Source organism: Antechinus flavipes, chromosome 6, assembly GCF_016432865.1.
Source record: "Antechinus flavipes isolate AdamAnt ecotype Samford, QLD, Australia chromosome 6, AdamAnt_v2, whole genome shotgun sequence".
In the NCBI taxonomy this organism is placed as follows: Eukaryota; Metazoa; Chordata; class Mammalia; order Dasyuromorphia; family Dasyuridae; genus Antechinus; species Antechinus flavipes.
The window spans coordinates 126,896,917-126,915,751 of record NC_067403.1 but is presented as its reverse complement, the minus strand read 5'-3'; the positions used below and the strand labels follow the sequence as shown (position 1 = coordinate 126,915,751).

General features: G+C 34.0%; 1 protein-coding gene across 2 annotated transcripts in view; it reads right to left on the bottom strand.

Annotated features, from left to right (window-relative positions):
* Nucleotides 1-18,835, bottom strand: part of NDST4 (N-deacetylase and N-sulfotransferase 4) — a 387,829-nt gene that overhangs the window by 96,546 nt on the left and 272,448 nt on the right. The gene's annotated exons all lie outside the window — the stretch shown is intronic.

Below are 18,835 nucleotides of genomic sequence, written 5' to 3'. Positions count from 1 at the left end.
CTTGGGAAGGACAAATATTCTAGTGGTAGGACTAGGAATCAAAAAATCTGGAATCTATTACCACCTTAATTTATTATTTATGACAGCAAATATATTATAAATCTGTATAGTTTTCCTATTTGTTTAAGGGTCTTATGACACCCTTCACTTTGGTTTGGTTGGTTCTGTAAGTGGTTCAACCAATGAGGAATCTTCAAAATCAGGCAAGTTACAGTTTTACTTGTCCTTTAACCTGGAACAACTAATTTGTTTTTGTTTTTGTTTTTCCCCCAGGAGGACACAATGAAAAAATCACTGGCTCTAGAAATAGAGAACATGATTGGAAATTCTATCGCTGATACTTTATTGAATAAGTGGACATGGACAAATGTTTTAAGCTCCATTGGCCTTAATTTCCATCTTTAAAAGGAAAAAATCGGTAGTGTATGCAAAAGACAGGTTTAAACCCGACTAGTCTTTGGGGAGAGTAAAACAGAGCCTCCTGTGTAATTTGCTTCTAAAAAGTGTCCTTTGTATTTGCTACATAATCTCATTTCTCCTGAAGAAAAATAAACATTTTTCACCTTCCAATATTCATAAATTTAGTGTTTGCTTCAAACTGGTTACATTTCAGCAAATATAATAATAGAATCTTTGATATACTTAGTCTCCTTTTTCTCTCATTCACATCTCAATACTTAATTCAGAGCCTCATTCTAGACATTGTTCTCTTTACTCAAGCTTTCTTGAACAGAAACTAAAGACGGAATTCATTCAATGGAAGCTTCTCACTATATACTCACCTTGCCCCATTACCCACCACCCCACTGCCAAAAAAACAAAAAACAAAAAACAAAACAAACCTCCTATAATTTCATGTTGCAGCATGATTATCTCATTAAATCAGGGGGTTGTTTGAATTTGTAAACAAGCATGGAAGTGCAATAATACATTTTATTTGCCAAGATATTTATGTAAAAAAAAAAACCCTTTACCTTTTAAATCAGAAATCTATAGAGAATAAAGGCGAAATAAAAGTATGATCTAAATTATAATGATCAAATATTATAAAATAAAGGTGTAATTATAAAAGATATTGATTTGACACATGGTCAACTTTTCAATTATTTTCCATGTGTGGTCCTTAAGCTTAAGTCATTATTATATATAAACCCTCATTATTTCACTCAACCCTGAGAGAGATACACACAGAGAGATGTAATTATATATATATATCCATAAATAATATATATCTATGCATATACTATACATAATATATATATATATATATATATATATATATATATATATATATATATATATATATATATACTATATTTTATTTATTTGAGGCATTTCAGTTGTATCTGACTTTTCATAACCTATTTAGGATTTTCTCTGCAAAGATACTGGAGTGGTTTACCATTTCCTTGTCTAGCTCATTTTGCAGATCAGGATTAAGGGACTTGCCCAAAGTCACACAGCTAGTAAATGTTTGAGGTCAGATTTGAATTCAAGAAGAGGAATCTTCCTGACTCTAGGCCTGGTGCTCTAACCAGTGAGGCACCTAAGAATTTATAACACTTAAATGTTGGTGTTAGTAAAGAATTTTTGGTCTATTGAGGGAGAAAAGGTTTATATGAGAAAAATAATTAGATGTTATAGAAAAAAATGTAATGCTTTGATTAAATTCATAAAGAAGGAAATTAATGTATATATAGAAAGTTAGTGACTTTACAAGGATTTCACATTTTTTGAAAAAGTTTGCCAATCATATGACTATATTAATGTGATTTAAAGTATTTGTCATGTGATTTTGCCATAAAGCTCTAATTATTAAGGTTCCAGTAAGATCTAAGGTCACAAACATATTTCATATGATATAGACTCACTTTTACTGTATTGAAAAAGGGACATAACTTTAGTCCTGCCTACATGGTTAATGCCACAATTCAAACACAAGAAATATACTAAAGCTGAGCTAGTTATACCAAGATGAGTATGCAAATTATTGATGCATATATTATGTTGGCTTATTACATATTGGAAAAGCCAACAAGTTAAGTCAAGAAGCCTATTATGTGCCAGGAACTTTGTGGAAAGGTTATTCTTTTTATGTCTTATTCTGAACAACGTAGGCAGATTTGTTGAGAAGAGAATCACTGAAAGTAAATAAGGGAGAAGAATCTGCATGCAGAGAAAAAACTGATAAATAGAAGTGCACATAAAATGATAATACATATGTACACATTTGTGTATTATGCAATACCTCTAGAGCTGGGGGAAGAAAGAAAAAAGGAGAATGCTATGCCTCTATGGACTACTCTAACCTGGTAGTTCCTCTTTGATCTACTCTTAATGCCTGTTTTTTAACAGCATGGCTAGGCCACACTTACCCGTCTTCGGGCACCAACCTGGATCCCACAGAGACAGACCACCAGTAGGTAAGGGTGAAGTGAAAGAGAACTTTATTCTTAGATAGCATATATTTATACCCCCTTGAGGATCCTGGGGAAGGGGAGGTCCTCTAGGAAACAGGACAGACAGGTCATAACGGGATTGACCTGAGAATAAGGAGGGAGGCGTGATAGGCTTTGAGAGCGCTAAGGAGGAGATGTGGTACCTGGGGTCACATACTACCTCCTGGGGCTATGCCTTACCTTCATGTAGGACTCGCCTGTGCCTAGGAACCTCTTATCCCTCTGGTCCTCCTACATGCCTTGAGCCACATTCCTTGCTCCCAGAGGCTTTTTAACCCTCACAGGAGAAAAAGAAATTTACATGATAACTTTATTATATATTTAAAAGGAATAACAAGTTGTATATTGCAGAGGGCCACAGATAGTGGGGGAACTCTAGGTTCCCCAGAGGGAACCGGCTAACAATGTCTGATTTGGCTCCCCATCTCTCTTAAGGGCTCTTGGCCTTCCTGAGAAATCAGGGGGCTGTGACAACCTGCATTGTAATTGAAGCAGAGTGATACCAAGTGGCAGAAACTCTACATACAATAGCAAGTTGTTTATGTAGTGCCGCATGCACAGTATATAGTTAGTAGATGTGCAGTATTGCTTTGGTTATATAAGGGTATTTGAGTATATAAGGCTGAGAGAATTTGGAATAAACGGACTCCATGTTTTGACCATCCACATGAGTCTTGCCTCATCACTCCTCCACTAAGACCAAGGACTCAGGTTGGTTCCGAAATCCTCCAGAGAGCTAGTCTGGATGGTATATTGAAGGCTCTAGAAAGCATAGTACATTTTGGCACCCCAACTTGGGGGGTCTAGAAAACACACAACAATATATAATTGGTTTTTTATTATACTAATTTATGGAAATGCTATTTTATTCCATAAATTAAAAAATTTAAAAGAAAAAGAAAAGAAAAAGTAATGAGAAGCAGGATGAATACAGAGAGAACTGACAAGACTTACATGAACTGTGTTAAGTGAAATGAGCAGAACCAGGAGATCATTATATACCTCAACAATGATACTCTATGAGGATGTATTCTGATGGAAATGGATCTCTTCGATAAAGAAATCTAATTCAGTTTCAGTTGATCAAGGAGGGACAGAAGCAGCTACACCCAAAGAAAGAACACTGGGAAATGAATATAAACTGCTTGCATTTTTCTTTTTCTTCCCGTGTTATTTATACCTTCTGAATCCAATTCTCCCTGTGCAACAAGAGAACTGTTCAGTTCTGCACACATATATTGTATCTAGGATATACTATAACCTATTTAACATGTATAGGACTGCTTGCCATCTGGGGGATGGGGTGGATGGAAGGAGGGGAAAAATCGGAACAGAAGTGAGTGCAAGGGATAATGTTGTAAAATATTACCCTGGCATGGATTCTGTCAATAAAAAATTATTTAAAAAAAAAAAAGATCAGCTAAACCTTCACCAACAATCTTAAGTTTCTTCATTCATTTAGCAATTATTTCCTGGGCACATCCAAGTCCTTTTGATCCTTATCTTCCTATCTCTAACATCCAGAACCAGGAGAATGATTTGAATGATAACCAAGTAATAGAGTGAGAAGAAATCTCAGAACTTAGATCATAACCATCAAGTGTCTTCATGAAACAACCCTCCAAAATAGGAGTAGAGAGATTATGGACTATATCAAAAAATGAGACATGCATTCTTAAACATAACCATTGTGTTTATTATTTTTCTTAACCACAGATATTTATTACAAAACAAGTTCTAATTGAGGATAAAGAGAAGAGGAAATTGCTGATATTTGAACATCAATAAAACATTTTTAATTGCACAGAAGAAAATAAAAAAGGAGTGTTAAGTACATAAACTAGAGCAATTTTATTGCTCTTTTGTTAAATTTTATGTGCATATGTGTGCATATATATATATATAAATAGGTATGTTACATATTTTAATACATTAATATACCACTAAGACTGGAGATGCTGTTCATTGTTTCATATGCAATACTTACTCATCCTTAGTATTTTGAAGTATCTGTCTGTTGAGAATTGTTACAATAATAAAAAAAAAATTTAAAGATGAAAGAGTGGGATACCCTAAAATAAATTTGGAAAAAATTTTGGAAGACAAAAAAAAAGAAAAAGTAATGAGAGCAACCTACTAATGCACATGAGTATGAAACAACTTTTATAATTTTTAATATATTTAAATGACATCCTATATTGGTGATATTTGCTTTTTACTATTTGAATCAGGTGTATCCTTCCCATAACCTCTCTTTGTACAAACAAAAGACAAATAACGGCAGTTGGGGGAAGAGAATCAAAAACCTGCTTTAAAGTGTTATCATGACAACATATATTTTTTTCCATTTTAAAACTGACATGGTAGAATATAAGTTCTTTCTGGAAGTTTAAAGAAAAACTTTAAAACCCATGTAAAATTTTGGTATACCAAAGAGACTATCACTGATAGACTGTGAATTTCTTGTGGAAGATAGTATTCCTTCTATTTTACTTCCAGTTCATTTTCTCTCTAGGGTGTAAACATAAATTCTATTCTAAAGATTAAACAGGGATTGTCTTTTGCAAAGAATATTTTAAAACAACATGTTTATACAGAAAGTTAAATTCACTTCCTGAAATATTAGCTGATTTAAATATTGTTAATTAAAATCTACAGAACATTATAGAAAAATACAGATCTATCCAGGATCTGTATGATATTATCTTTTAAAATGCTAGTCAATCTAGAGATGTTCTGTTAATTCATTATCATTGAATAGGAAATGTTATATTCATGGAGTTTAATTTCATAGTTTCTAGAATATAATGTAGTGGCAATAGTTGGTACTGTCAATATTGTCATGAGAACTCATGTAGTTACTTCAAAATAATAAGCATCTGGTGTCAGCAAATATGTATTAAACTATATGACTACTGAAATTGAGAAATAAGCAATCTAAGCAGTGGATTTGGTGGGTAATTATAGTACTTTGGGAATGGAAACATTATAAGACACCAGGTTAGATGCTGAATGACTAGGGAAAGGTAATAATATCCTAGAAATCTTTTCCTTCTATGATGGTGTTATGATTTTATAAATTTTTGGTGATACATATGGAGTGCTAAAGGCTAACCAATTAATGCTTCATTATTATTGGAAACTATTTTTATACTCTAAACTAAAGGTTGTTATCAATGCATAAAAATGGCATTAGGACTTTAAAAATAGTCTGATTCAGACTTTCTAAATCTGAGTAATCTTTTAACATAAGAATTTCCTTAGAGAAATTTGATTAGACATATTTGAAGAAGATAGGGGATATGATATAGTTGGAGTTGAAGATTAGCATATAAAAGAGAAACTGAATTGAAATTGCATGTCATTAAGAAGAAGGCATACTTATACATTAGAATTTCCCTTCACTAAAAATAGGAAGAAAAAAAGTACTATGGTCATATAATTGCAATCACTGTCATATATTAGTACAGTGGAGTGGCATGTGTCTATGACTGTCAGGAAAAATTAATGCAAGTACACTAGCGAATTGATGACACTTTAAGAAAAAAAATCTGCAAACATAGCTTAACTGTGCACACATAGTTTGCTAAAAGCATCTAATTTGCTTACAGAGCATTTTAGATTGTCGGCTAGACAAATGGATTCATTTTTTAAAAAAAACTAATGTAGACAACATGAGAAGAATAAGACATTGTGAATGGGCATGCTTAGATTCAAGAAAAGTGATGCTATAAATATGAAATATGAGACAGTTAATTTTCACTGTTTTTCACAAATCTGCAACGAACCATATCTTTCTCACACAGTTGTGTCTCTTTACTTTCTTTGGGAATTTGGCTGTGCATGTTTTTGTTTTTATCACTATACTCTTAGGGATAGGATATAAATGATCTGCCTCTAATACTCCTAAAGGTAGCACATATGTGGAAAAAGCACAAACACGTTACATAGGTGCAGCTATGTTATAAATGCAATTCACTGTTCCTTGACATATGTCAGCTTAGGAAAAAAAAAGTTCTAGTTCAACCACAGAGAAGCTGCATTTTTCATATAAAAAATCTGGAGAACTATCCCAATGACCTGTAACATTATATGAAGCACTACCAAATATTAAAAAGCTTTATTTCACTTTCATTAAGTCTTAAGATGAACTAGTACTTTTTATTATTACCAAGTATATCTTTTTCTCGGTATTTCTCTTCTACTTTGTAAATCTCCACGAGTGTGTGTGTGTGTGTGTGTGTGTGTGTGTGTGTGCACCAACTAAAGGATCAACAAAAATCTTTGATTTAAACTATTTTTAAAAAATTTAAAACAAAATTTATTCTGTTATAAAAATACAGAAAACATTTTTCAATGACATTTTAACTTTTCATTGTAACATTATGACCCAATTATGTGACTTTTCCTCATGTTTAATCTTAGATAAATCTAAAAATTAAAAAATGTGGCTTCTTTGAGCATTGTGGAAATAAAAAAGGAAGAAAAGAAAAGAAGAAGTATTATGAGTGAGAAACAAAGTGCTAAGTAAGTGGAATTGAGGGGACAGTGGTTAAATCTAATTTAGCATTGATTTAATCCTACAACAAATAATAGTTTCCTAATGATATAATGATTGGTATATACTCAGTGTGGAACATATAAGGAGGAGCTCTCGGGGCCAGGAAAGACAAGTGTTCTAGAAGCTCTCAGAGGCTGAGACAGATTCATTCCAACTTCCACCTTGTGACTGGAGGCTGAAGCACAAACCCTTGCAGTCGGGGAGATTCTGAAGACAGAGATGGCAGTTGGGCAGAACTAAGGAAGATAGAGAAGTGGTGGCAGGCTGTCCTGTGGAGAACACTGAAACCAAGATCCGGAAGGCCTCCAGAAAACTAGTCAAGCCCCAAGTGAAGGAGATAAGGTGGAGCAGAAGCTCTTGGAACCAAGGAGAGAGATAGGCCTCTAAGAAAACTAATTGGTGGGAAACGAATGTGAACTATCTGCATTTTTGTTTTTCTTCCCGGGTTATTTATACCTTCTGAATCAATTCTCCCTATGCAACAAGAGAACTGTTTGGTTCTGCAAACATATATTGTATCTAGGATATACTGAACATATCCAACATATAAAGGACTGCTTGCCATCTAGGGGAGGGGGTGGAGGGAGGGAGGGGAAAAAAATCGGAACAGAAACGAGTGCAAGGGATAATGTTGTAAAAAAAATTACCCTGGCATGGATTCTGTCAATATAAAGTAATTATTAAATAAAAATTAAAAAAAAAAGAAAACTAATTAGACCATAGGAAAGGAGACAAGACTTGGAAAGAGATAATAAAGGATTTGGACTTTAATACCTGGCTGTATTTGGGGTGATTACTGAACTGAAATGAAGGCTGCCCCCAGAAGTCCCCCCAAGAAACCTGCTCCCAGAGAACATTACACTTTAAAGAATTTTACAAAGAAGGATGGAAGAAAGAAGAAAAGGAAGGGAAGGAGGGAAGAAAGTGAGGAAGGAAGAAAATGATAAATAAAGGAACAAAGATAGGTATTTGTAGAGGCCCAATGTAAAAGTAATACGATGGTGTGGGTGGAAGAGTGGCCCTTACCCAGTGAACAAATTCAGGTCTTATTAAAAATAATTTAGGAGCAACTTCACCAAGGACACTTATAACCTTTTCTAATTCCTTGGAACTCCCATGTGTTTACTGTAAAAAAGAAATCTGGAAAATGGAAGATGTTGACTGATTTGAAAAAATGAATGACAGATGGAAACTAGAAGAACTCTTCAGTCTGGGCTTCCATCTCCTATTCAGGCCTAGGGAATGGCAACTTTGGGTTATAGACATTAAAGATTGTTTCTATTCTATCCCTGTGGATAAAGAGAATATGAAAAGATTTGTCTTTTCAGTGCTCAGAATTAATTTAGCTGAACCTTATAAAAAATTTGAATGGACAATTTTGCCACAGGGAATGAAAAATAGCTGTACCATGTGTCAAAAGTATGTAGCTTCTGCTCTTACTCCAGTAAGAAAAGTATTTTCAAAAGTTATTTTATTATATTATATGGATGATAACTTGGGGTGTACACCTGAGGAACAAATGTTAGAAGTATATCTACAAAAGACCATAGAAACTCTAAAAACTACCAAATATATATAGCCCCAGAAAAAAATTCAAAGGCATGCACCTTTTCAACATTAGGATATGAAGTATATCCCAAGATACTTACAATTTAAAAACTTTCTTTAAGAAGTGAGAAGTTGAATACCTTAAATGACTTTCAGAAATTGATAGGAAATATCCAATGGATACATCCAGTGTTAGACTTAGCTATTTGTCAATTACAACAATTGTATGACATTTTAAGAGGAGACACTGCTTTAGACTCATCACACCAGGTTACACAAGAAGCCCAAGGGGCTCTGAGAGAGATTGAACTGGCTTCATCCAATGTGGTTAAAAGAGTCACTTAAAAACCCTTGGAAATATAAGTTTTTGCTACAAAAGAGGCACCTACATCAGTTCTTCATCAAGGAGACAGTGTAATCGAGTGGTGACTCTCCAAGCATAACCAGACTAAAGTCTTATTCCTTACTCAGTGCTTATAGCTAGAATCTTATTAAAGGTTTTTAAGTGAGTAGTACAATTATCTAAGATAGGACCTAAGAAGATAAACACTTTTTTATACCAATGCACAAATTAATGTATGTTGTGTAACCATCCCAGAGTGGCAAAATTTATTGGTCACAGTTCCAAATTTTTCACACAGGTCCCCTTTAAAGATAGCCTGGCTATTACATAACTGGTCATGGATTTTTGAAGAAAAAGTTTTTAAGGTTCCTCTTAAAGGACCAACCATCAATACAGATTCATCCATATAATATTTGTACTATATATTCTCCTGACTTAGCTTTACAAAAGAATAGTCAGAATTGCTTTTCAGTCCACTTAGCAGAATGAGTTATATACAATTATGCTAGCTCTTACTTATTATCCAGGAGATGTAAATATAATATCTGATTCAGCTTATTCAGTAAGTGTGGTACAAAGAATTGCCATAGCCCAAATAAAATTTGTTGTTTCTAACATATATCAGCTTTCTAAGGCACTTCAGGAGCAAATGATAAAACACCCAGGTAAGTATTACCGCTTGCATGTCTACTCTCATATAGGAGTTTCAGGTCCTGTTTTTATGAAAACTCAAAGGCAGATAGCCTCCTCACCATGTTAGCCAACACTTCTTTATTTCAGGCAGCCCAAGAATTTCACTCTAAATATCATCAGGCTGCACAAACTTTATGTCTTCAGTTTGGGTTAACAAAAGGGGAAACTAGGAGCATAGTAAAAGCCTGTACAGTACAAACAAAACTAATTCAGACAAGATTAGAAGGGAAGCAATTAAGTGAGAAAACATTTTTACACTCAAAGGTTCTGATAAATGCCTCATTTCCAAAATATATAGAGAATTGACTCTAATTTATAAGAAATCAAGCCATTCTCCAATTGATAAATGATCAAAGGATATGAACAGACAATTCTCAGATGAAAAAATTGAAACTATTTCTAGCCACATGAAAAGATGCTCCAAGTCATTATTAATCAGAGAAATGCAAATTAAGACAACTCTGAGATATCACTACACACCTGTCAGACTAGCTAGAATGACAGGGAAAGATAATGCGAAATGTTGGAGGAGATGTGGGAAAACAGGGACACTAATACATTGTTGGTGGAATTGTGAATAGATCCAACCCTTCTGGAGAGCAGTTGGGCCAGGAGATCATTATATACTTCAACAACAATACTATATGATAATCAATTCTGATGGACCTGGCCATCTTCAGCAATGAGATGAACCAAATCAGTTCCAATAGAGCAGCATTAAATTGAACCAGCTACACCCAGTGAAAGAACTCTGGGAGATGAATAAGAACCATTACATTGAATTCCCAATCCCTATATTTTTGCCCACCTGCAAACTCAAAAAGTTATCAAACTGTGCATACCCTTTGATCCAGCAGTGTTACTACTGGGCTTATCTCAAAGATCTTAAAGAAGGGAAAGGGACCTGTATGTGCAAGAAAGTTTGTGGCAGCCCTCTTTGTAATGGCCAGAAACGGGAAACTGAGTAGATGCCCCTCAATGGGAAAATGGCTAAATAAATTGTGGTATATGAATATTATGAAATATTATTGTTTGGTAAGAAATGACCAACAGGATGGTTTCAGAAAAGCCTGGAGAGACCTACACGAACTAATGCTGAGTGAAATGAGCAGGACCAGGAGATCATTATATACTTCAACAACAATACTATATGATAATCAATTCTGATGGACCTGTCCATCTTCAGCAATGAGATGAACCAAATCAGTTCCAATAGAGCAGCATTAAATTGAAACAGCTACACCCAGTGAAAGAATTCTGGGAGATGACTAAGAACCATTACATTGAATTCCCAATCCCTATATTTTTGCCCACCTGCATTTTTGATTTCCTTCACAGGCTAATTGTACAATATTTCAGAGTCCAATTCTTTTTGTACAGCAAAATAACAGTTAGGACATATATACTTATTTTATATTTCATTTATACTTTATTATATTTAACATGTATTGGTCATCCTGCCATCTAGGGGAGGGGCTGGGGGGAAGGTAGGGAAAAATTGGAACAAAAGGTTTAGCAATTGTCTATGCTGTAAAATTACCCATGCATATAACTTGTAAATAAAAAGGTATTAAAAATTTTAAAAATAAAAAAATTTTTTTAAAAAGCCTGTATAATTTGCCTTCCTTTCCACATTCCTATGCTTTCTCCAAGGAAGAACTCCTGTAGTTTGAGACCCGATAATATTTGGCAGATGGATGTGACCCATTATAAATCTTTTTGGTCACCTGTCTTTTATAAACCATATTGTTATGGACCCCTTTTCTTTTTTTTTTTAATTTTTATTTAATAATTACTTTATATTGACACTCGTTTCTGTTCCGATTTTTTTTCATCCCCTCCCCTAGATGGCAAGCAGTCCTTTATATGTTGGATATGTTGCAGTATATCCTAGCTACAATATATGTTTGCAGAACCGAACAGTTCTCTTGTTGCATAGGGAGAATTGGATTCAGAAGGTATAAATAACCCGGGAAGAAAAACAAAAATGCAGATAGTTCACATTCGTTTCCCAGTGTTCTTTCTTTGGGTGTAGCTGCTTTTGTCTGTCATTTATCAATTGAAACTCAGGTCCTTTTGTCAAAGAAATCCACTTGTTATGGACCCCTTTTCAGGATTTACTTTTGCAGTACCAGCAGCAAAAGAGATGACCCAAGTGGTCACTGAATTCCTTTCAGGTCTTTGCAGTTATGAGCATGCCACAAGCAATAAAGATAGAAAATGGACCTTCATATACTTCTAAACATTTTGCACACTTTTGTGCACAGTATCAGATTTTACACACCATCGGCATACCCTTCAATCCTCAAGGACAGACAACTGTAGAGAGAAGGAACAGAGACATCAAGATACTTCTCCAAATACAAAAGAAAGGGGGAACCACAGATAACCCTAGAGAACTTCTAAACTTAACTCTTTATACTATTAATTTTTTGATTTTTGATTAAAATGCACTGGCTCTGGTAGACAGGTTTCATAACCCACCAGAAAGGCAGGGTCCAGTGAGATTTAGATAATTTCCAGGTGCTGTGGAGAGATCCATAGAGCAGTGAATGGAAGGAACCAAATAGGTTAACTTCTTGGGGCAGAGGGTTTGCTTGTGTCTCTACAGATGGACAAGGAACCTAATGGGTGTCAACAAGCTGCATCTGCCTTGTCCATTGGAGAGTGATGAACAAAGAGATGACCCTAGAAACAAGGAGACTACATCCATCACTGAAAGAGCATGACACTTAACCCTATGTGTATGGCAATTGATGCATGAACATGAAAATTGTTGTTAATGAGGCTGATGCAAGACTTCAAAACCTGCAGGAATCATTGGATTCCCTGAGACATAATGAGCCTGATGCAGGACTTCAAAACCTTTGACAATCATTGGATTCCCTGACACAGTGATAGACAGTAGATTGGCTTTGGACTACTTCTTGTCTGCTGAAGGAAGTGTATATGTGCTTGTGAATTGAGAGTTACTTTCTATACCTTCCTTCTGGGACTTATGAAATTCTCTTATAGTATCTTTTTTATTCATTGTTTGCTATTGTAATATTACTGCTTGCTTATGTGATATTACTAGTTGCTTGTGTGATTCCTCCTATGCTGACGGATTTAATCACTGATGTATACCTGCTTCAATTAAAACAAAAGAAAGAGAGCGATGTAGAGAGCCACAGATAATGAAGGAATTCTGAGTGAGGTATAAGACCCTTCAGCCTAGAGGGAACCTGCTGATAATGTCTGGCTTGACTCCCCATCTCCCCTAAGAGCTCTTGGTTTTCTTGAGAAGTCAGGGGGCAATGACAACCTGTGTTGTAGTTGAAGCAGAGTGATACCAAGTGGCAAGGAGTATCTACACAGTTGTTTATGTGGTCCCGCATGCACAGTATATAGTTAGCACATGCGCACAATGTACTATGGTTATATAAAGGTATTAGGGTATATAAAGCTGAGAGAATTTGGAATAAATGGATTCCATGTTTGACCACCACAGAGGATTTCACTCCTCTTCTAAGAACAAGGATTCGGGCTGGTACCAATGTCCTCCAGAGAGTTAGTAGAGACACAACAGGTTTATCATATGCCAAGATTATGGGTATATAAAAACAAAAGAGATACAGTCTCAGCCTTCAGGGAGAATATATATTCAAGGAGGAGAAAGCACATAAAGTAATGGTCAAGGCACAGGACACAAAGATGTTAAATCAGAACAGGGTCAAGAGAATTACCATGCTTTTTTCTATAACCATGATTATGTTGATTTGACATTGGTTTCCCTGGGGAAAGGATTGGAAAAGGGTTGAATGGATGTGGAATATATATATTTTAGCAGGGCAGATGATCATAATTAGGGTGGGTGGTTGGTCAAATATAGTCTGACGTTTGGGACTATCTAGACACTGTCACGTAAATATGTACTCACTGTCTCATTAATCAAGATCATTTAACTCCAGGATTATGCACCTCAAACTAAGTGAATTAGGGCATTCTAGGTATGGGGTCTGACACACTATACTCTGAAAATTCAGGAGTTGTAGCAGCATGAGTGGATGGCAAGAACAAGGTCAGGTGGTTCATAGTTTAACCTGTTTACACCATTGTAATCATTCTGATTCTTGTCAATATTTTTCTACAAATGATTGATAAGGTACCCCAACCTGCCAGAGGTTTTCCCCTAGGCTTTTTTTTTCCTTTCTTTAACACTGGCCTATCCATCAGATTCACCTTATTCTTACTACATGATTTATCTCTTGAAACTTGAGAAACTACATATATATGAATATAAATAGTTTAATCATATCCTTATTAGATACAAAATGCATTATGAAATAAGGGAAATATAATTCTGCATTTTATTATCCATGGAATTGGTTGCCTCCAGTTGTTAGTGATCTCTCTGTCATTAAAGGTCTTTAAGCAGATGTTGTATGAACACTTCACAGTGATGTTGAAATCAAGTTTCATGATTAAGGAGAAGTGAATCTAAAGAAACTTTGAGGTTCTTTCGCAATTTTAAATCCCATGATTCTTAGTTGGGTAATAATTTCAATAGAATCATCTACCACTACCATCCCCACCACCACCACCATCATTATCATTATCATTGCTGCTGCTATAGTTTTTTCCCTTATTACACTTAAATATAATAGCTACTTTTTTCAATACTTCAAAGATTTCTGGTATAATTAGTGAGGTTATTGCTTGGTTATTTGTTAAAAACAAAGAGAACATAAAAAATCTGGTTCAATCCTCTTTAGTTTCTACTTGACTTTGGTTGAATGACAGGAAAAAAACCCAAATTCTGCTAAGAATAACATATTTTTAGACTGCTTATTAAAAAAAAATTTAGTGTGTCAAATGTGAGGTCTTTATCTGATTACCAACATATAGACATGTTACTGGCGAAACTAAATGATGCTAGCAATAAAATTTTCATTATCGATGAAATAAGAAATTTATAGTTCCATGGAAATATGCCTCAAATAGTCTCAGTAGAGAAGCAAATGAAATGGTTGATGGATTTGTGTGTTTTTTTAGTCAAAAGCAACAAAAATTATTGATTCATGGGACATTATGCTATCTCATTTTGCCATACTCATGATGAGCATCAATTAAAAGAAAAAAAACTTCATGAAAATAATTGTGACTAATGAGCCAACATGTGTTATAAAGGGTAAAACTGAAAAACTGCAGTGGAATTCCATGATGAAGACCATAACTTCTCCCCTCTAATAAATCAGCACATGCATTAATATTTGGTAAATTAAAAGCACAGATGGGTATAAAAAGTGAGGGTGAAGAAGCTGAGAAATATTTCCCACATATTTAAAAAACATTTTTTCATAAACAATTGAGAGGTAGTAGACAAAGAACACATGAAAAATTTATAAAAATTGAAACATCACATCCCATTGGTCAAGAAATGATCAATCATTTACATCAGAGGTTTTTTTTTTTTTGCTGAGGCAGTTTGTGTAAAGTAACTTGTCCAGGGTTTCACAGCTAGGAAGTGTTAAGTGTCTGAGACCAGATTTGAATTCAGGTCCTCCTGACTTCAGGTCTGGTGCTCTGTCCACTGTATCATCTAGTCATTTCCAACTCAGTGTCTTTGTTAAGTAAGAAAATTTACTTGTTGGAAAAAAAGATCAAAACCAGTACCAAGTTAGAAGAAATAATAAATATTAGAAAATGGAAAAAGTCTAAGCTGAAATTTAAAATTAAATTAAAAATTAATTAATGAAGAAAATGGGAAATGGATAGAACAAATATCAATACAATTATCCTCACTTTTTAAGAGACCTTAGCAGATATTCATCAATGAATACAACAGAAAGATTAAAAAAAAAACTAAACTAAAAACTACATTAGTGAATACACAATCTATTTAACAAATAAATTTGACAGCCAACTGGAACTATTTCATAGAAGAGGATTGTGAAAAATTAAGAACAATATTGTGAGAAAAAAGCAAGAAGTGAAAGATGTAAAACATTTATATAAAATATGAGAGACAGAGACAGAGAGAGACACAGAGACAAACTGAAAGAAACAGAAACAGAGGGAGAAGAGAGGAAGAGACAAATAGAGATAGAGACAAATTAAGAGAGACAGAGATAGAAAGAAACAAGAGAGAAAGAGAGACACACAGAGGGAAACAGAGACAGAGAGAGTGTGTATTGATATAAGAACATACAAAGATGATGATAGCCTTTTCTAAGATTATAGTTGTGTGATTAGTGGAAAGAGTAATAAGTGTCATGATAGATAGTATTGGACATAAAATCAGGAAACCCTGAGTTCATGGACTGCCTCATATACTTATTATTTGTGTAACTTTGAGCAAGTTACTTAACCTCTCTATATCTCAATTTCTGCTGAACATCAAATGAGGGAATTGGAATTTATAACTTCTAACATCCTTTGTAGATTAAATTTATAATCCTATAATGATGGATCCCATAATGAGAATGAAGAGGTAAAAAATTGCAATCTTTGGCAACTGATTAGAATTGTGTAGTGATAGAACACAAGGGGTCATGGATACAGCTGAGAGACTGGAAGAATCTTGATATCCTCTACAGAAACATATTTAGTAGGCGCTAGCCATGGCAAGTGCCAAATAACCTGATAAAAACAAACTCATTACATCTTAGCAGACAGAAAATGGATGATAACTGATATGAATAATTTCTAAACCAACCATCTTTGAACAGTTGGACAATGACTTAGTAGAAATAACAAGTCACTACCAAATTAGAATTTGCCAAGAATGTCATGCTAATTTTTTCCTTTAAGAAAAATAATCCATGACATTTGGACTTGATTATCAGTTTTCCTATATTATGAAGAAGTCAGAAAGTTCTAAAGAAAACAAACAAGATCTAAGAGCATCTGGATTAGACCAAATGTATGTGGAGGAATTCTATGTTGAAATCAGCATTGTTTTGAGGCAATGAACAATTTAGTTCTCAAAATATTTTAAAGGGAGAAGGATGTAGTAAATAATTGGGAAAATAACTATTACTATTACCAAAAAAGTGACAAAAATATCAGCACATAAACTTGAGTTCATAATATTTATGAAAATAAATTCATCATGGAGATCATCCTTTGAGAGCATCCCTAATGAATTATGAAAATAAAATGCTTGAAATTCCATAGATAGTAGCCTATAGTAAATCAAATCATTACATTCAATTGAATGAAAAATATAAAGAATACAAGATTTCAATGTATGTGAAAAAATGCAAGTAATGTTCTGATGATTTTGGATATTAATATCATACAGGACATGGAATAAGAAGTTGCATGATCACCAAAAGTGCTTATGACAATTATGGAAGATACATAGAGTGGAATTCAAATTAAGGAGGTATTCTCTATAGATGATGAAGTATTTTAGGATGTTACTATTTGCAGACAACATTGGGGTGATTGTATCAAGTTCAGTAGATCATTGAAGAGTCTTTTAAGTGAGATTTATAATCATTTCCAAATCACTGAAGAATACTTATGATCTAGACTATGATATGAAGTTAAATGGAGAACCCATTGGACATATATTTTTTTCTTTCTTTTTGTTAATTAAATAACAGAACCAAAAAAAAAAAAAGAAAAACAGAAAAGGAAAACAGAGCAAAACAGGACATTGTCAAATGGCCAGACAAACATTAGAGAGAAATCAAAATATATAATAACAAATTCACAGTTCTAGAAAATATATAAAGTTGTAGAAAAAATTGGATTCATGAGTGTCCATCTTTTCTTTGCTTCCTTGTAGATTATTTTTTCATTCTCTGCTGAACACTTTTTTAAAAATAGCCATTCTTTTTTTCTCTTTTCATTCCTCCCCCCTACTTCCCCCAAGCAGGCAGATATATGTTATATACACATATATGTGTACACATGCATACATATACAACATACAGCCATCTCCACATTCCCCACTCCACCCCCATATATACATGCATACACATACAACCATCCACAAACCCACTTGCACATACATATAACTATATACACACATAGAACAACATGCATACATATCTACATATACTCACACATATATGTGCATATATGTATATATACATACACATATGTATCCACCCACATGCTAACATGCATCCAAAACACCATCAGTATGGCTGCTATATAATGTAGATTTCTCTCTTATTAGAATCTTAAGTTTGACTTATCTCTTCTTTCCTATCCCTGCTAACTCTTCTGCTATAATTTCACTCCTTAACTTGCCGTGCTATTACTTAAGCTCCCCCTTCCTGCAGATCTTTCCTTTATCTTCTTCTTCCACTTTTTGTTTCCCCCTCCTTGATCCCTCCTCCCTTATTTCTTTATAGATTTTGCTTTATCCTTTAGGATATATACATATTGCTTATTTAAACATTTTCAATGTAAGTAGGTTTTTGTAAATACAAGTCCTCACCCCTCCTCTAATGCATCTGTGTCTATCCTTCCTCTGCACCTCATTCATATAACATAATTACCATTTTTAGCTTTTCTAGGTAGTTTTGTTTTTTAGTCTATTCAATTCTGCTCAAATTTTTCTTTTGAGCTACTCAGTTGTTGATGTCAACCTTAATATGCATTTCCATGTTAAAAAAACATAAACAATTTTTCCATATTAAGCTCCTTGAAACTGATCTTTGATATTGGCACTTATTAAATTTTCTATTGAGTTCAGGTGTGGTTGAAAAAAAGTCTTGAAAATCTGCAAGTTTGTTGAATGTCCATTTTTTTATTCAATATTATGGATGATTTTGCTGAACATGATATTTTTAACCTCAATTCTAATTACTTTGATTACTAGTAAATATAATTTCAGGACCTAGAGTCTTTTATTGTGAATGCTGATAGTCCTGTACAATTCTAATTGTAGCTCCAGTGATTTGAAATTTTTTTGTCTTGTTTTGTTTGTTTGTTTCTTGCAGAATTTTTTTCTTTTACCTTTGAAATTTGGCAAATATTCCCATGTGTTTTTTACAAAGAATCTCTTTGAGATGGTAATTGGTAGATTTTTTTCTATTTCTACTTTCCCCACATGTCCTATAACTTCAGAACAATTTTCTTGGATTATTTCTTATATTATTGTGTCAAGGCTCTTTTTTTGGTCACAGCTTTCAGGTAGTCCAATTATTCTTACATTTTCTCTTCCTTGATCTGTTCTCTAGATATTTTTTTCTTATAAGATGTTTCACATTCTGTTCTACTTTTTCATCC